Source organism: Oncorhynchus keta, chromosome 14, assembly GCF_023373465.1.
Source record: "Oncorhynchus keta strain PuntledgeMale-10-30-2019 chromosome 14, Oket_V2, whole genome shotgun sequence".
Lineage (NCBI taxonomy): Eukaryota > Metazoa > Chordata > Actinopteri > Salmoniformes > Salmonidae > Oncorhynchus > Oncorhynchus keta.
In genome coordinates, this window is record NC_068434.1 from 77,019,191 (window position 1) to 77,039,092 (window position 19,902).

Here is a 19,902-nt window from a genome sequence, read left to right on the forward strand (position 1 = left end):
TGGGCCTGCCCGCTGCCATGCCAATTACTGCCACTCACCCCACCGCCCTGCGACACAGCAACACACTCCACCAATCAAAGCCATCCATCCACCTGGACAGACGTGGCGGGTGGCCGCCGGCGTGTGGCGTGGAGGGGTGAGGAGGGAGGTGGGGATGGGCAGTAGCCCTGGACATCACTACAAGCCCCCTGGCCTTGTGGTCTGGAGCTCCCAGAATGCCTCACTCATCTCCTGTGGGTACCTAGTTCATGGCGAGCCTCAGCCTGGGTAAGTGATCCAAATACAGGGAGAAAGGTCAGCCTGCTGCCAGCGAGCCAAGCTGATTTCACTTAGCTAACGCAGCAGCGTCGCAGGCAGCCTCTTCTCTTCCTCCTCCCCTCATCTTAATAAGCCTGCAACCTGCCAGCAACCCAAACACACGGTCTGTTGTTGTCTGTATCTATGGAGACCAATCCCTCTTACAAAAGCATGTTGACTCATGTTAAGGGGGAAAATAGGGAAATACACTCACAAACACAAAACAAAGCAGATGGCTGAGTGTCAGATATAAGGAGAGGCGAGAAGTCAAGACACCACGCTTATCCCGTCAAACAGCAATTATATAGTAATGGCGTCTGACATTAAATGAACGGCAGAATGGCACGCTTCGTAAGGTCACCGTGGAGAGAGAGATAGAGAGACAGACAGAGAGAGTTCGTCTTTGCAAAATCGTCTTTGCTGCTGAGAAAGATCCACGAGGCAAAAAGCAGCATCTGTCATTTTATCTGTGATGGGTGCTGCGAGGCATTATGTCACATGACATATCCATCCTGCAACACACACAGAGATACCTCGATACATCCTTTCAGATGTTCCAGTTGTTTGGTGCCCTGAGACACACAGACACACAGAGCTGTGGAGAACCTGAGGAGAGGACAGGGGCTGAGAGGAGAGGTGACTATAGAGACTGGATACTCTAGAGAAGGGCCCCAGTCCGTTAACACTGGCTACAGCCCTTACCGCCTCACATCCACACTCTAACAGGACAGTGTGCCAATTGGATAGACAGACTGGCTGGGAGGGACCAGGGAGCCTGGGTGTGCATGTACATGCAGAAACACACAACGACACAACTGACATGATGTGCATAGTGTACACTCAGTATCATTATGGCGCCTACATATTTCAGCACACAAAATGATCAGGAAGACAGCAAGAGGATATTTAGATATTTGTCCTCCATACACTGCTATGTTATTCACTCATTACTATAGGATAGTATCTATACCATAAAGGGAAGATTGAGCTCAGGTCAGTCTACCTTCAATATTTTCTATCTTCCCTAATCTACTGTTCAACCTTGGGTACAGAGAGGGCCAAGATTAGTCCCCACTTTGCTAAATTTACTTTTGATTAATAATGTATGTTTTCTCTCTCCTCTCCTCTCCTGGCTAATTGTCTGGTGGTGTTGAAGCTCCTAGGTGTCTTAGGAATTAACATTTGGTCCTTTATTGTTTAGGGTCTTTCTGCTGATCAGCAGGTTTGAACTTGAGTGGCACTGGGCTTTGATGCTGGAGCCAATATTGGATTTGGCTCAGGTCACACCTTCGGGCTGAGGGTTAATGGCCCACTTCTCCTGGCATACACACAGCTCTACACAGCACAGAGAGGGTTGGATTGGTTGGCCCAGCAGAGCCAATACTGCTGGATCAGCACTATGTAGAGAGGAGAGGAGGCTGCAGACAGGGGCTGGGAAAAGAGGAGGCTGCAGACAGGGGGTGGGAAAAGAGGAGGCTGCAGACAGGGGGTGGGAGGAGAGGAGGCTGCAGACAGGGGGTGGGAGGAGAGGAGGCTGCAGACAGGGGGCTGGGAGGAGAGGAGGCTGCAGACAGGGGGCTGGGAGGAGAGGAGGCTGCAGACAGGGGGTGGGAGGAGAGGAGGCTGCAGACAGGGGGTGGGAGGAGAGGAGGCTGCAGACAGGGGCTGGGAAAAGAGGAGGCTGCAGACAGGGGGTGGGAGGAGAGGAGGCTGCAGACAGGGGGTGGGAGTAGAGGAGGCTGCAGACAGGGGGTGGGAGGAGAGGAGGCTGCAGACAGGGGGCGGGGAGGAGAGGAGGCTGCAGACAGGGGGCTGGGAGGAGAGGAGGCTGCAGACAGGGGTGGGAGGAGAGGAGGCTGCAGACAGGGGGGGGGAGGAGAGGAGGCTGCAGACAGGGGGCTGGGAGGAGAGGGAGGCTGCAGACAGGGGGTGGGAGGAGAGGAGGCTGCAGACAGGGGGTGGGAGGAGAGGAGGCTGCAGACAGGGGCTGGGAAAAGAGGAGGCTGCAGACAGGGGGTGGGAGGAGAGGAGGCTGCAGACAGGGGGTGGGATGAGAGGAGGCTGCAGACAGGGGGCTGGGAGGAGAGGAGGCTGCAGACAGGGGGCTGGGAGGAGAGGAGGCTGCAGACAGGGGGCTGGGAGGAGAGGCGGCTGCAGACAGGGGGCTGGGAGGAGAGGAGGCTGCAGACAGGGGTGGGAAAGAGGAGGCTGCAGACAGGGGTGGGAGGAGAGGAAGCTGCAGACAGGGGGCTGGGAGGAGAGGAGGCTGCAGACAGGGGGCTGGGAGGAGAGGAGGCTGCAGACAGGGGTGGGAGGAGAGGAGGCTGCAGACAGGGGGTGGGAGGAGAGGAGGCTGCAGACAGGGGTTGGGAGGAGAGGAGGCTGCAGACAGGGGTGGGAGGAGAGGAGGCTGCAGACAGGGGCTGGGAAAAGAGGAGGCTGCAGACTGGGGGTGGGAGGAGAGGAGGCTGCAGACAGGGGGCTGGGAGGAGAGGAAGCTGCAGACAGGGGGCTGGGAGGAGAGGAGGCTGCAGACAGGGGGTGGGAGGAGAGGAGGCTGCAGACAGGGGGCTGGGAGGAGAGGAGGCTGCAGACAGGGGGCTGGGAGGAGAGGAGGCTGCAGACAGGGGGTGGGAAAAGAGGAGGCTGCAGACAGGGGGTGGGAGGAGAGGAAGCTGCAGACAGGGGGCTGAGAGGAGAGGAGGCTGCAGACAGGGGGCTGGGAGGAGAGGAGGCTGCAGACAGGGGTGGGAGGAGAGGAGGCTGCAGACAGGGGTGGGAGGAGAGGAGGCTGCAGACAGGGGGCTGGGAGGAGAGGAGGCTGCAGACAGGGGGTGGGAGGAGAGGAGGCTGCAGACAGGGGCTGGGAAAAGAGGAGGCTGCAGACTGGGGGTGGGAGGAGAGGAGGCTGCAGACAGGGGGCTGGGAGGAGAGGAGGCTGCAGACAGGGGGCTGGGAGGAGAGGAGGCTGCAGACAGGGGCTGGGAGGAGAGGAGGCTGCAGACAGGGGGCTGGGAGGAGAGGAGGCTGCAGACAGGGGCTGGGAGGAGAGGAGGCTGCAGACAGGGGCTGGGAGGAGGGGAGGCTGCAGACAGGGGGCTGGGAGGAGAGGAGGCTGCAGACAGGGGGTGGGAAAAGAGGAGGCTGCAGACAGGGGGCTGGGAGGAGAGGAGGCTGCAGACAGGGGCTGGGAAAAGAGGAGGCTGCAGACAGGGGGTGGGAAAAGAGGAGGCTGCAGACAGGGGGTGGGAAAAGAGGAGGCTGCAGACAGGGGGTGGGAGGAGAGGAAGCTGCAGACAGGGGCTGGGAAAAGAGGAGGCTGCAGACAGGGGGCTGGGAGGAGAGGAGGCTGCAGACAGGGGGTGGGAGGAGAGGAGGCTGCAGACAGGGGGTGGGAAAAGAGGAGGCTGCAGACAGGGGTGGGAGGAGAGGAGGCTGCAGACAGGGGGTGGGAAAAGAGGAGGCTGCAGACAGGGGGCTGGGAGGAGAGGAAGCTGCACACAGGGGGCTGGGAGGAGAGGAAGCTGCACACAGGGGCTGGGAGGAGAGGAGGCTGCAGACAGGGGGCTGGGAGGAGAGGAGGCTGCAGACAGGGGCTGGGAGGAGAGGAGGCTGCAGACAGGGGGTGTGAGGAGAGGAGGCTGCAGACAGGGGGTGGAAAAAGAGGAGGCTGCAGACAGGGGGCTGGGAAAAGAGGAGGCTGCAGACAGGGGGTGGGAAAAGAGGAGGCTGCAGACAGGGGGTGGGAAAAGAGGAGGCTGCAGACAGGGGGCTGGGAGGAGAGGAGGCTGCAGACAGGGGGTGGGAAAAGAGGAGGCTGCAGACAGGGGGTGGGAAAAGAGGAGGCTGCAGACAGGGGGTGGGAAAAGAGGAGGCTGCAGACAGGGGGTGGGAAAAGAGGAGGCTGCAGACAGGGGCTGGGAGGAGAGGAGGCTGCAGACAGGGGGTGGGAGGAGAGGAGGCTGCAGACAGGGGGTGGAAAAGAGGAGGCTGCAGACAGGGGTGGGAAAAGAGGAGGCTGCAGACAGGGGGTGGGAAAAGAGGAGGCTGCAGACAAGGGGCTGGGAGGAGAGGAGGCTGCAGACAGGGGGTGGGAAAAGAGGAGGCTGCAGACAGGGGGTGGGAAAAGAGGAGGCTGCAGACAGGGGTGGGAAAAGAGGAGGCTGCAGACAGGGGGTGGGAAAAGAGGAGGCTGCAGACAGGGGGCTGGGAGGAGAGGAGGCTGCAGACAGGGGCTGGGAGGAGAGGAGGCTGCACACAGGAGGCTGGGAGGGAGAGGAAGCTGCACACAGGAGGCTGGGAGGAGGGAAGCTGCACACAGGGGGCTGGGAGGAGAGGAAGCTGCACACAGGGGGCTGGGAGGAGAGGAAGCTGCAGACATGGGGCTGGGAGGAGAGGAAGCTGCAGACAGGGGGCTGGGAGGAGAGGAAGCTGCAGACAGGGGGCTGGGAGGAGAGGAGGCTGCAGACAGGGGGTGGGAGGAGAGGAGGCTGCAGACAGGGGCTGGGAGGAGAGGAGGCTGCAGACAGGGGGTGGGAGGAGAGGAGGCTGCAGACAGAGGGTGGAAAAAGAGGAGGCTGCAGACAGGGGTGGGAGGAGAGGAGGCTGCAGACAGGGGTGGGAAAAGATGAGGCTGCAGACAGGGGGTGGGAAAAGAGGAGGCTGCAGACAGGGGGTGGGAAAAGAGGAGGCTGCAGACAGGGGGCTGGGAGGAGAGGAGGCTGCAGACAGGGGTGGGAAAAGAGGAGGCTGCAGACAGGGGTGGGAAAAGAGGAGGCTGCAGACAGGGGTGGGAAAGAGGAGGCTGCAGACAGGGGTGGGAAAAGAGGAGGCTGCAGACAGGGGGCTGGGAGGAGAGGAGGCTGCAGACAGGGGGTGGGAGGAGAGGAGGCTGCAGACAGGGGGTGGAAAAAGAGGAGGCTGCAGACAGGGGGTGGGAAAAGAGGAGGCTGCAGACAGGGGTGGGAAAAGAGGAGGCTGCAGACAGGGGGCTGGGAGGAGAGGAGGCTGCAGACAGGGGGTGGGAAAAGAGGAGGCTGCAGACAGGGGGTGGGAAAAGAGGAGGCTGCAGACAGGGGGTGGGAAAAGAGGAGGCTGCAGACAGGGGGTGGGAAAAGAGGAGGCTGCAGACAGGGGGTGGGAAAAGAGGAGGCTGCAGACAGGGGGCTGGGAGGAGAGGAGGCTGCAGACAGGGGGCTGGGAGGAGAGGAAGCTGCACACAGGGGCTGGGAGGAGAGGAAGCTGCAGACAGGGGGCTGGGAGGAGAGGAAGCTGCAGACAGGGGGCTGGGAGGAGAGGAAGCTGCACACAGGGGGCTGGGAGGAGAGGAGGCTGCAGACAGGGGGTGGGAGGAGAGGAAGCTGCACACAGGGGGCTGGGAGGAGAGGAAGCTGCAGACAGGGGCTGGGAGGAGAGGAAGCTGCAGACAGGGGGCTGGGAGGAGAGGAGGCTGCAGACAGGGGGCTGGGAGGAGAGGAGGCTGCAGACAGGGGGTGGGAAAAGAGGAGGCTGCAGACAGGGGGTGGGAAAAGAGGAGGCTGCAGACAGGGGGTGGGAAAAGAGGAGGCTGCAGACAGGGGGTGGGAAAAGAGGAGGCTGCAGACAGGGGGCTGGGAGGAGAGGAGGCTGCAGACAGGGGGTGGGAGGAGAGGAGGCTGCAGACAGGGGGTGGAAAAAGAGGAGGCTGCAGACAGGGGGTGGGAAAAGAGGAGGCTGCAGACAGGGGGTGGGAAAAGAGGAGGCTGCAGACAGGGGGCTGGGAGGAGAGGAGGCTGCAGACAGGGGGTGGGAAAAGAGGAGGCTGCAGACAGGGGGTGGGAAAAGAGGAGGCTGCAGACAGGGGGTGGGAAAAGAGGAGGCTGCAGACAGGGGGCTGGGAGGAGAGGAGGCTGCAGACAGGGGGTGGGAGGAGAGGAGGCTGCAGACAGGGGGTGGAAAAAGAGGAGGCTGCAGACAGGGGTGGGAAAAGAGGAGGCTGCAGACAGGGGGTGGGAAAAGAGGAGGCTGCAGACAGGGGCTGGGAGGAGAGGAGGCTGCAGACAGGGGGTGGGAAAAGAGGAGGCTGCAGACAGGGGTGGGAAAAGAGGAGGCTGCAGACAGGGGGTGGGAAAAGAGGAGGCTGCAGACAGGGGGTGGGAAAAGAGGAGGCTGCAGACAGGGGGTGGGAAAAGAGGAGGCTGCAGACAGGGGCTGGGAGGAGAGGAGGCTGCAGACAGGGGCTGGGAGGAGAGGAAGCTGCACACAGGGGCTGGGAGGAGAGGAAGCTGCAGACAGGGGCTGGGAGGAGAGGAAGCTGCAGACAGGGGGCTGGGAGGAGAGGAAGCTGCACACAGGGGGCTGGGAGGAGAGGAGGCTGCAGACAGGGGGTGGGAGGAGAGGAAGCTGCACACAGGGGGCTGGGAGGAGAGGAAGCTGCAGACAGGGGGCTGGGAGGAGAGGAAGCTGCAGACAGGGGGCTGGGAGGAGAGGAGGCTGCAGACAGGGGGCTGGGAGGAGAGGAGGCTGCAGACAGGGGGCTGGGAGGAGAGGAGGCTGCAGACAGGGGGCTGGGAGGAGAGGAGGCTGCAGACAGGGGGCTGGGAGGAGAGGAGGCTGCAGACAGGGGGCTGGGAGGAGAGGAGCTGCAGACAGGGGGCTGGGAGGAGAGGAGGCTGCAGACAGGGGGCTGGGAGGAGAGGAGGCTGCAGACAGGGGCTGGGAGGAGAGGAGGCTGCAGACAGGGGGCTGGGACGAGAGGAGGCTGCAGACAGGGGTCTGGGACGAGAGGAGGCTGCAGACAGGGGGCTGGGAGGAGAGGAGGCTGCAGACAGGGGGCTGGGAGGAGAGGAGGCTGCAGACAGGGGGCTGGGAGGAGAGGAGGCTGCAGACAGGGGGCTGGGAGGAGAGGAAGCTGCAGACAGGGGGCTGGGAGGAGAGGAGGCTGCAGACAGGGGGCTGGGAGGAGAGGAGGCTGCAGACAGGGGCTGGGAGGAGAGGCTGCAGACAGGGGGCTGGGACGAGAGGAGGCTGCAGACAGGGGTCTGGGACGAGAGGAGGCTGCAGACAGGGGGCTGGGAGGAGAGGAGGCTGCAGACAGGGGTCTGGGACGAGAGGAGGCTGCAGACACACATGTACACACACACACAGACAGACAAGAGTGCATATGCACACAGCAGTCTGCACAGTTTCTCCAAATGTGTTTCACATTCTGGGGAAAAATCTGTAAGGTCAAGAAATAGCTTGGCTATGTGGGCTGTATGTACATATTAACCTACAACTTACATGTTAAACCATCCCTTTCCAAATGTTCATAAAGCCTGAAACTCACGGCAAATTTTTTTTATCTCTGACTTACAAACAGACTTACAACGAAACCTCTTTCTTGACAAGCTAAACCAGGAGTTATTGTGACAAGGCACAACCAGACATTAACAGTACAACAGTCATTACTGTGGCTGACCGGCTGTGCAACTGGGAACATCTAATGGGGGACCAGTGGTCAGACGGTGGTGAAAGGGTGAGTGAGTGTGTTATAGTCCCTCTTCGTCAAAGAGCCCAACCCGCCGCCCTGCTCTGTGAAGTTAGGAAAGGCCCTCCCATCACCACCGTACCGACTGACTGACTGTGTGCCAGGAACACAAAGCTTTCCCACATGTTCACCTCCACGCTGCATTTCATCCAGGGAACGCTCCTCTCCTCCTCTCTTCCCTCCCTCCCTCCCTCAGTTCTGTTTATAGTGTGTAGCCCAGCCGTGGGAGTGCAGTTCCTCTCTCTCCACGCTCGGTCTGCACTCTCCGTCTGCCCAACCGCCTCTCCCTCTCTCCTACGGCAGCCATTAATCAGCAACAGAGCCCCTCTCTCTTTCTCTCCCTCTCTTTCTCCCTCTCCCTCCATTTCCTTCTCCCTCTCTCTCCCTCTTTTCTCTGTCCCCATTGGTCTCTCTCCCCCTGTCCCTCTTTCTTTCGCTCTCTCTCTTTCTTTCTCTTCCTCTCCCTATACGCCCACAGACATGCTGGATGAGGCCATTTTGAAAGAGTTAACAGATGTCGGCTGATTTGCCCTGGGCCTTTTGACATCGCCCAAGTGATGTATTTGATGTGGAGTTTATTCAGCTCTAATAAACGTATAAAGAATTAGAATAATAATTCACAGATGTACCATACACCAGATTATATGCCGGAGCCACTCTTTGAACCACGAAGACAAGGCAAGCCAAGATTAACAGAACCAGGGGAGGGGATGAAAAGGCTTTGGTTCAGTCTGCTGGTAATCAGGGGGTCAGGATGGGAGAGAGGACAGAGGAAGACTGGACTAATACTGCAGGTTTATGTTCAGACTCGTACACAGATTGCCCTTTATCTGACCTTGTGGAGGGTCAGGGCTCATAGAGAGGTCCTATTCTGTAGGAAACCATACACCAGAAAGGAAAGCACTATGACAATGATCATGAAAGAGAGAGAGAGAGAGAGAGAGAGAGAGAGAGAGAGAGAGAGAGAGAGAGAGAGAGAGAGAGAGAGAGAGAGAGAGAGAGAGAGAGAGAGAGAGAGAGAGAGAGAATGTTCAACCATGTAAGGTAAATATAGTCATTTTAATCTAAAAAGGGTCTCATATTTCCCCTTTGTCCTTGAAAAGATTACAAAAAAAACTGAATAAATACGAGAGAAGAATAGTCAGGTCTGGCATTCTGATCATGATAAAAACATGTAGGAATTACTTTCAAAACAAACAACTTCCATTTGGTTCTCCACTAAAGAACAACAAATATACAAAAAAAATGCCAGTTGCAGAGCATCTTAATACCCACATAAAACATAAAAACTGCTACCCAGCTCCATGGCAATAATGCATAGCAACCGTGCAGAATTTCAGTCAAGGAGAAAGAGGCAAAAAAACACCTTATTACTTCTAACTCCTGCAAGCCATTTTGGTCTCCAAAGGTTTCAGAGCGCCGCAGGCCATGTGTCTGCAGTGTTTCGGGAAATGACTTGCCTTCGCACGAACACTGCTATGTTCTGCAGCACTGCTGCCCCCAGCATCCCCGCTCAATTTCTGTTTAACCCTTCCCTGGCTTTCCTCACACTGACTCACAGCAACAGACCAGCGATGTAGTCTACACCCAGCTACAGCTCTATAGCCTAGCTGTCACACTGTTCAGCCTCACACACACAACACAAACCAACGCAAATCAGCACAGCTTTTTCACCAGCTAACACATTAACTCACCATCTAGTCTGGCTACTTAAGCATGTGATGGCTTAAAACAAACATGGAGGATGAGAAGGCAGAAGGTTATCGGGGCAGATAGAGGGAAAGGGAAAAGAGCCTTAAAACAAACATGGAGGATGAGAAGGCAGAAGGTTATCGGGGCAGATAGAGGGAAAGGGAAAAGAGCCTTAAAACAAACATGGAGGATGAGAAGGCAGAAGGTTATAGGGGCAGATAGAGGGAAAGGGAAAAGAGCCTTAAAACAAACATGGAGGATGAGAAGGCAGAAGGTTATAGGGGCAGATAGAGGGAAAGGGAAAAGAGCCTTAAAACAAACATGGAGGATGAGAAGGCAGAAGGTTATAGGGGCAGATAGAGGGAAAGGGAAAAGAGCCTTAAAACAAACATGGAGGATGAGAAGGCAGAAGGTTATCGGGGCAGATAGAGGGAAAGGGAAAAGAGCCTTAAAACAAATCCCTAACAGTTGATTTACGGTGTGAGTACAACAACACAGTTCGAGGTACACTTGAGTGTGTACCAACCATGGATTAAATCTGCAAACTCGTTGACACAACACATAATTAAAACATCTTGCTTTAGGTTAGGAATTTTCTAATTAGTAGTGTACTGACAAAGCTGCAATTCCATCGCCTTGAGTTTCAAAGTCCACAGGTTACTGCTAAGATGAAAGCTGAACCTGAAGCAGTATTCTGGAGGGCTGCTCATACAACTCCTCAGAAGACAGTCACAGGGTCACCAAGCTAAACAGTGTGCAGCACCCGGAACCTTCCTTCCAAACAAAGAACTTCAAACTTCCCTGCCTGGAAACAGATTCTGGGCTGTTTTTTATTTTCCAACCTCAGAGAAACAAAAGATTTTGTTGAGGAGCGAGTCGGAGATGGCAGAAAGTACAACAAAAAACACAACATATTTTAGAATATGTTTAATTGCAACGCTCTTAGCTGGACTAGCTGACTATCTTACCAAATTAAGAGACTGCAATATATTAAGTAGGTTATATTCCCAATGTTAAAGTTGGTAATAACATTGTGGGGTTGATGGTCTATTGTTTGCCAGTGGTACAACAACAGAGCTGTTATTACCTAAATCAAATCGATTAGACGTAACATGAAATGTCTTTGTCTTTTAACATTAAAAGACATGGACAATTAAACAATAAGACTATTAGACTGTTAAACATGGAACCCCCATCTTAGCAACCCATTCTGAAGTTCTATCTCCAGCAATACAACATACTACTAATAGGACAATACTGTACTCTACATGCTTGATAACCTGGGCAATTTATCAGGGCAAGTATCTTCAGAACTGCTGTTCAGAAAGTATCAGTTGTGCCAAACTTTTTCTGCATTAAATATTCAGAGCGTTTCATATATAAAATGAACCCAATTAGAGTTAAAATGGGGAAAGTGTAATGAGTCTCAAGTCAGAATGCTTGTCTTCAGAAGTACTCTGCTAATGAGCCCTTGTTGGTTTTTACACACTTTAAATGGTGTGGCAGTGTCATTTCTTGCGGTTTTAAATTTTTAATTCAAGTTGAATGAGTGGGTGGTGACTGAGTTAATAACCAAGGCACTGGTCGGGGTGTTTTTCAACTGATGGTTATCTACTTTTAAAGGCCCAGTGCAGTGAAAATTCAGTTGTTCCTGTATTTTATATTATATTGTACAACAGCTGATGAAACTAACACTGTGAAAGAGTGAAAAAAAGTGATCATTGTTATTTCCTGACAGTTGCTGGTTGAAAATATAATCTACACAGAGCGGGAGTTTCGGCTTGCCTGATGACATCACCATGCTGTAAATTGATTAATAGACCAATAAGAAAGACAGTTCCAAACTTCTTTGCCAATAACAGCTAGTTTTAAGTTTTCCCCTCCCCACTCAGACCACTCCCCCCAAACAGTCCTAGCAAAATTCTTGTTTGTGGCTAAAAAGCTATTTATTTTATTTCAATTTTAAGGGAAACAACAACAGTGTGGTAGTTCAGTGTTACCCAGACATGTTTTGATATTGATATAAAAACAGCTGCATTGGGCCTTTAAGAAAGATGCCAAATGAGGGCTGTGGTCCAACTCAGATGTCTTTGTTGAAGTGAATCACTCCTAAACTTGGGCAGGGAGGGACAGGAACCAGCAAACAGAAATAAAGAAGCTACTCAGGAAAGAGTAAAGGATGACCAGATACTGAACACATTACTGAACACATCCCAGACAGAAATGGACTAATTGGGGAGAAGAAAGTAGGCTAGCGTAATGGTAGCCAACATTAGAGAACTATAGAGCATCGTACTGTGGTACTGATAGATCCTGACTTCACAGGGTAATGGGAGGCAAACTATAGGCACAAGAGTAGATCCCAGAGCACCACACTCTACCCATCTACCCAGAACTGTCAGTGTTTTCCCATAAAACCATATACGAGAAGCGACACTTTTCACTTCCAAGGAAATGTAATGTAACCCAGAGCACCAAGGGACTGCTTATTCAGATCACTGAGATATTAGAGAGGAGTTTTCCAGTGGAGGTTCAAACTCTAAACAGGTCCTTGATCTCAAATAAATGGGTCCTTTTTTGCAAACTATCGCCTTAGCCGTCGTACGCTCTGTCCCTGTACTGCTCCTGTCACCAATCCCCACCTGATGTAAAGCGTGTATAAAGCGTGTAGCTACAGTGTGTCATTAAAGGCAGGGGGAGTAGGTTACGTCTGAAGAGCAGCTCTGATTAACATCCTGGGTCTGCAGGGGACAGATAGAGATGATCTTCATGTTTTATATAGATGCCCCAGAAAGAACCAACTGAAACTTGAGGAGTTTATTTCTAAAGAGCAACTCCATGTGCATGTTTGACCTACCTACCCAAGCCTGGGTGTCATATTGAAAGGGGTTGTCAAACCTGAGACATTTACAGCACATTTTACATCTAATTAAAACATCCTTATTTTCTTGAACATGGTGTTCAGCTTAGGTGGAAAAAAGTGAACAGTACTAGAGAGTATGAGAAGCATACTGTAGGTGATTAGGGGATGAGTCTAGGCTCCATCTGGGCCAATTAGGAGAGACACCCACAGGGTCAAAGGTTAAGAAGAGATGTGCAGCTCCCTGTTTGTCTTCAGTTATTGGGACTCATCATGACACTCCCCCCAGCCTTCTTCACGTACACTGGAAGCTTAATTTATCTCAACAGATTTCTCCTGCAGAGGCCCTAAAGGCTTCCTCAGTATACCTGCACAGCGTTTTAGCAACCTGTTCTACAGTAACAGCATTTTGTCTTCTCAGGCAGCTAATCTAACTGTGTGTATGTATAAAACCTTATCTACATATTGACTCGGTATTAAACCCACACCCTTGTCTGCCATAATAATTACATATCATGTAAAAGGAAGTGCTTCATTCTTCCTGCACCAGGGGCGGGAAGCTGTGGGAGTGCCCACCGGCGCCCGCCCTGCCGACTAACACCTCCAGCGTAGCCTGATATTCAAACACACCCAAAGCCATTGTGTTCCCAGTCAATGGTAGGCTTCCTATTAAACTGCTACTGCACAGCATCCAAATCACCGTGAGCACAGCGCCATGCAATGTGCCTGTTTTACACCGTAGTAGTGTCCTCTGTCAGACAGCAGAGTGGATGCAATGTGCCTGGTTTACACCGTAGTAGTGTCCTCTGTCAGACAGCAGAGTGGATGTAATGTGCCTGGTTTACACCGTAGTAGTGTCCTCTGTCAGACAGCAGAGTGGATGTAATGTGCCTGTTTTACACCGTAGTAGTGTCCTCTGTCAGACAGCAGAGTGGATGCAATGTGCCTGTTTTACACCGTAGTAGTGTCCTCTGTCAGACAGCAGAGTGGATGTAATGTGCCTGGTTTACACCGTAGTAGTGTCCTCTGTCAGACAGCAGAGTGGATGTAATGTGCCTGTTTTACACCGTAGTAGTGTCCTCTGTCAGACAGCAGAGTGGATGTAATGTGCCTGTTTTACACCGTAGTAGTGTCCTCTGTCAGACAGCAGAGTGGATGTAATGTGCCTGGTTTACACCGTAGTAGTGTCCTCTGTCAGACAGCAGAGTGGATGCAATGTGCCTGTTTTACACCGTAGTAGTGTCCTCTGTCAGACAGCAGAGTGGATGTAATGTGCCTGGTTTACACCGTAGTAGTGTCCTCTGTCAGACAGCAGAGTGGATGTAATGTGCCTGGTTTACACCGTAGTAGTGTCCTCTGTCAGACAGCAGAGTGGATGTAATGTGCCTGGTTTACACCGTAGTAGTGTCCTCTGTCAGACAGCAGAGTGGATGTAATGTGCCTGTTTTACACCGTAGTAGTGTCCTCTGTCAGACAGCAGAGTGGATGTAATGTGCCTGTTTTACACCGTAGTAGTGTCCTCTGTCAGACAGCAGAGTGGATGTAATGTGCCTGGTTTACACCGTAGTAGTGTCCTCTGTCAGACAGCAGAGTGGATGCAATGTGCCTGTTTTACACCGTAGTAGTGTCCTCTGTCAGACAGCAGAGTGGATGTAATGTGCCTGTTTTACACCGTAGTAGTGTCCTCTGTCAGACAGCAGAGTGGATGTAATGTGCCTGGTTTACACCGTAGTAGTGTCCTCTGTCAGACAGCAGAGTGGATGTAATGTGCCTGGTTTACACCGTAGTAGTGTCCTCTGTCAGACAGCAGAGTGTAATGTGCCTGGTTTAATAGTAGTGTCCTCTGTCAGACAGCAGAGTGGATTAATGTGCCTGTTTTACACCGTAGTAGTGTCCTCTGTCAGACAGCAGAGTGGATGTAATGTGCCTGTTTTACACCGTAGTAGTGTCCTCTGTCAGACAGCAGAGTGGATGTAATGTGCCTGTTTTACACCGTAGTAGTGTCCTCTGTCAGACAGCAGAGTGGATGTAATGTGCCTGGTTTACACCGTAGTAGTGTCCTCTGTCAGACAGCAGAGTGGATGCAATGTGCCTGTTTTACACCGTAGTAGTGTCCTCTGTCAGACAGCAGAGTGGATGTAATGTGCCTGTTTTACACCGTAGTAGTGTCCTCTGTCAGACAGCAGAGTGGATGGTGCCTGTTTACACCGTAGTATGTCCTCTGTCAGACAGCAGAGTGGATGTAATGTGCCTGTTTTACACCGTAGTAGTGTCCTCTGTCAGACAGCAGAGTGGATGTAATGTGCCTGGTTTACACCGTAGTAGTGTCCTCTGTCAGACAGCAGAGTGGATGCAATGTGCCTGTTTTACACCGTAGTAGTGTCCTCTGTCAGACAGCAGAGTGGATGTAATGTGCCTGTTTTACACCGTAGTAGTGTCCTCTGTCAGACAGCAGAGTGGATGTAATGTGCCTGTTTTACACCGTAGTAGTGTCCTCTGTCAGACAGCAGAGTGGATGTAATGTGCCTGTTTTACACCGTAGTAGTGTCCTCTGTCAGACAGCAGAGTGGATGTAATGTGCCTGTTTTACACCGTAGTAGTGTCCTCTGTCAGACAGCAGAGTGGATGTAATGTGCCTGTTTTACACCGTAGTAGTGTCCTCTGTCAGACAGCAGAGTGGATGTAATGTGCCTGGTTTACACCGTAGTAGTGTCCTCTGTCAGACAGCAGAGTGGATGCAATGTGCCTGTTTTACACCGTAGTAGTGTCCTCTGTCAGACAGCAGAGTGGATGTAATGTGCCTGGTTTACACCGTAGTAGTGTCCTCTGTCAGACAGCAGAGTGGATGCAATGTGCCTGTTTTACACCGTAGTAGTGTCCTCTGTCAGACAGCAGAGTGGATGTAATGTGCCTGTTTTACACCGTAGTAGTGTCCTCTGTCAGACAGCAGAGTGGATGTAATGTGCCTGGTTTACACCGTAGTAGTGTCCTCTGTCAGACAGCAGAGTGGATGTAATGTGCCTGTTTTACACCGTAGTAGTGTCCTCTGTCAGACAGCAGAGTGGATGTAATGTGCCTGGTTTACACCGTAGTAGTGTCCTCTGTCAGACAGCAGAGTGGATGTAATGTGCCTGTTTTACACCGTAGTAGTGTCCTCTGTCAGACAGCAGAGTGGATGTAATGTGCCTGTTTTACACCGTAGTAGTGTCCTCTGTCAGACAGCAGAGTGGATGTAATGTGCCTGGTTTACACCGTAGTAGTGTCCTCTGTCAGACAGCAGAGTGGATGTAATGTGCCTGTTTTACACCGTAGTAGTGTCCTCTGTCAGACAGCAGAGTGGATGCAATGTGCCTGTTTTACACCGTAGTAGTGTCCTCTGTCAGACAGCAGAGTGGATGTAATGTGCCTGTTTTACACCGTAGTAGTGTCCTCTGTCAGACAGCAGAGTGGATGCAATGTGCCTGGTTTACACCGTAGTAGTGTCCTCTGTCAGACAGCAGAGTGGATGTAATGTGCCTGGTTTACACCGTAGTAGTGTCCTCTGTCAGACAGCAGAGTGGATGCAATGTGCCTGTTTTACACCGTAGTAGTGTCCTCTGTCAGACAGCAGAGTGGATGTAATGTGCCTGTTTTACACCGTAGTAGTGTCCTCTGTCAGACAGCAGAGTGGATGTAATGTGCCTGGTTTACACCGTAGTAGTGTCCTCTGTCAGACAGCAGAGTGGATGTAATGTGCCTGTTTTACACCGTAGTAGTGTCCTCTGTCAGACAGCAGAGTGGATGTAATGTGCCTGTTTTACACCGTAGTAGTGTCCTCTGTCAGACAGCAGAGTGGATGTAATGTGCCTGTTTTACACCGTAGTAGTGTCCTCTGTCAGACAGCAGAGTGGATGTAATGTGCCTGGTTTACACCGTAGTAGTGTCCTCTGTCAGACAGCAGAGTGGATGTAATGTGCCTGGTTTACACCGTAGTAGTGTCCTCTGTCAGACAGCAGAGTGGATGTAATGTGCCTGTTTTACACCGTAGTAGTGTCCTCTGTCAGACAGCAGAGTGGATGTAATGTGCCTGTTTTACACCGTAGTAGTGTCCTCTGTCAGACAGCAGAGTGGATGCAATGTGCCTGTTTTACACCGTAGTAGTGTCCTCTGTCAGACAGCAGAGTGGATGTAATGTGCCTGGTTTACACCGTAGTAGTGTCCTCTGTCAGACAGCAGAGTGGATGCAATGTGCCTGTTTTACACCGTAGTAGTGTCCTCTGTCAGACAGCAGAGTGGATGTAATGTGCCTGGTTTACACCGTAGTAGTGTCCTCTGTCAGACAGCAGAGTGGATGTAATGTGCCTGGTTTACACCGTAGTAGTGTCCTCTGTCAGACAGCAGAGTGGATGTAATGTGCCTGTTTTACACCGTAGTAGTGTCCTCTGTCAGACAGCAGAGTGGATGCAATGTGCCTGTTTTACACCGTAGTAGTGTCCTCTGTCAGACAGCAGAGTGGATGTAATGTGCCTGGTTTACACCGTAGTAGTGTCCTCTGTCAGACAGCAGAGTGGATGCAATGTGCCTGGTTTACACCGTAGTAGTGTCCTCTGTCAGACAGCAGAGTGGATGTAATGTGCCTGTTTTACACCGTAGTAGTGTCCTCTGTCAGACAGCAGAGTGGATGTAATGTGCCTGTTTTACACCGTAGTAGTGTCCTCTGTCAGACAGCAGAGTGGATGTAATGTGCCTGTTTTACACCGTAGTAGTGTCCTCTGTCAGACAGCAGAGTGGATGTAATGTGCCTGTTTTACACCGTAGTAGTGTCCTCTGTCAGACAGCAGAGTGGATGTAATGTGCCTGTTTTACACCGTAGTAGTGTCCTCTGTCAGACAGCAGAGTGGATGTAATGTGCCTGGTTTACACCGTAGTAGTGTCCTCTGTCAGACAGCAGAGTGGATGTAATGTGCCTGGTTTACACCGTAGTAGTGTCCTCTGTCAGACAGCAGAGTGGATGTAATGTGCCTGGTTTACACCGTAGTAGTGTCCTCTGTCAGACAGCAGAGTGGATGTAATGTGCCTGGTTTACACCGTAGTAGTGTCCTCTGTCAGACAGCAGAGTGGATGTAATGTGCCTGGTTTACACCGTAGTAGTGTCCTCTGTCAGACAGCAGAGTGGATGTAATGTGCCTGGTTTACACCGTAGTAGTGTCCTCTGTCAGACAGCAGAGTGGATGTAATGTGCCTGGTTTACACCGTAGTAGTGTCCTCTGTCAGACAGCAGAGTGGATGTAATGTGCCTGTTTTACACCGTAGTAGTGTCCTCTGTCAGACAGCAGAGTGGATGTAATGTGCCTGGTTTACACCGTAGTAGTGTCCTCTGTCAGACAGCAGAGTGGATGTAATGTGCCTGGTTTACACCGTAGTAGTGTCCTCTGTCAGACAGCAGAGTGGATGTAATGTGCCTGGTTTACACCGTAGTAGTGTCCTCTGTCAGACAGCAGAGTGGATGTAATGTGCCTGGTTTACACCGTAGTAGTGTCCTCTGTCAGACAGCAGAGTGGATGTAATGTGCCTGTTTTACACCGTAGTAGTGTCCTCTGTCAGACAGCAGAGTGGATGTAATGTGCCTGTTTTACACCGTAGTAGTGTCCTCTGTCAGACAGCAGAGTGGATGCAATGTGCCTGGTTTACACCGTAGTAGTGTCCTCTGTCAGACAGCAGAGTGGATGTAATGTGCCTGGTTTACACCGTAGTAGTGTCCTCTGTCAGACAGCAGAGTGGATGTAATGTGCCTGTTTTACACCGTAGTAGTGTCCTCTGTCAGACAGCAGAGTGGATGTAATGTGCCTGGTTTTACACCGTAGTAGTGTCCTCTGTCAGACAGCAGAGTGGATGCAATGTGCCTGTTTTACACCGTAGTAGTGTCCTCTGTCAGACAGCAGAGTGGATGTAATGTGCCTGTTTTACACCGTAGTAGTGTCCTCTGTCAGACAGCAGAGTGGATGCAATGTGCCTGTTTTACACCGTAGTAGTGTCCTCTGTCAGACAGCAGAGTGGATGTAATGTGCCTGTTTTACACCGTAGTAGTGTCCTCTGTCAGACAGCAGAGTGGATGTAATGTGCCTGGTTTACACCGTAGTAGTGTCCTCTGTCAGACAGCAGAGTGGATGTAATGTGCCTGGTTTACACCGTAGTAGTGTCCTCTGTCAGACAGCAGAGTGGATGTAATGTGCCTGGTTTACACCGTAGTAGTGTCCTCTGTCAGACAGCAGAGTGGATGTAATGTGCCTGGTTTACACCGTAGTAGTGTCCTCTGTCAGACAGCAGAGTGGATGTAATGTGCCTGGTTTACACCGTAGTAGTGTCCTCTGTCAGACAGCAGAGTGGATGTAATGTGCCTGTTTTACACCGTAGTAGTGTCCTCTGTCAGACAGCAGAGTGGATGTAATGTGCCTGGTTTACACCGTAGTAGTGTCCTCTGTCAGACAGCAGAGTGGATGTAATGTGCCTGGTTTACACCGTAGTAGTGTCCTCTGTCAGACAGCAGAGTGGATGTAATGTGCCTGGTTTACACCGTAGTAGTGTCCTCTGTCAGACAGCAGAGTGGATGTAATGTGCCTGGTTTACACCGTAGTAGTGTCCTCTGTCAGACAGCAGAGTGGATGTAATGTGCCTGTTTTACACCGTAGTAGTGTCCTCTGTCAGACAGCAGAGTGGATGTAATGTGCCTGGTTTACACCGTAGTAGTGTCCTCTGTCAGACAGCAGAGTGGATGTAATGTGCCTGGTTTTACACCGTAGTAGTGTCCTCTGTCAGACAGCAGAGTGGATGTAATGTGCCTGGTTTACACCGTAGTAGTGTCCTCTGTCAGACAGCAGAGTGGATGTAATGTGCCTGGTTTACACCGTAGTAGTGTCCTCTGTCAGACAGCAGAGTGGATGTAATGTGCCTGGTTTACACCGTAGTAGTGTCCTCTGTCAGACAGCAGAGTGGATGTAATGTGCCTGTTTTACACCGTAGTAGTGTCCTCTGTCAGACAGCAGAGTGGATGTAATGTGCCTGGTTTACACCGTAGTAGTGTCCTCTGTCAGACAGCAGAGTGGATGTAATGTGCCTGGTTTACACCGTAGTAGTGTCCTCTGTCAGACAGCAGAGTGGATGTAATGTGCCTGGTTTACACCGTAGTAGTGTCCTCTGTCAGACAGCAGAGTGGATGTAATGTGCCTGGTTTACACCGTAGTAGTGTCCTCTGTCAGACAGCAGAGTGGATGTAATGTGCCTGGTTTACACCGTAGTAGTGTCCTCTGTCAGACAGCAGAGTGGATGTAATGTGCCTGGTTTACACCGTAGTAGTGTCCTCTGTCAGACAGCAGAGTGGATGTAATGTGCCTGTTTTACACCGTAGTAGTGTCCTCTGTCAGACAGCAGAGTGGATGTAATGTGCCTGGTTTACACCGTAGTAGTGTCCTCTGTCAGACAGCAGAGTGGATGCAATGTGCCTGGTTTACACCGTAGTAGTGTCCTCTGTCAGACAGCAGAGTGGATGTAATGTGCCTGTTTTACACCG

The 19,902-nt window shown here is 52.2% G+C and overlaps 1 protein-coding gene across 1 annotated transcript in view; it reads right to left on the minus strand.

Annotated features, from left to right (window-relative positions):
* The window catches only part of LOC118360694 (transcription initiation factor TFIID subunit 4), an 88,370-nt gene that overhangs the window by 14,707 nt on the left and 53,761 nt on the right, over window positions 1-19,902 (minus strand). The gene's annotated exons all lie outside the window — the stretch shown is intronic.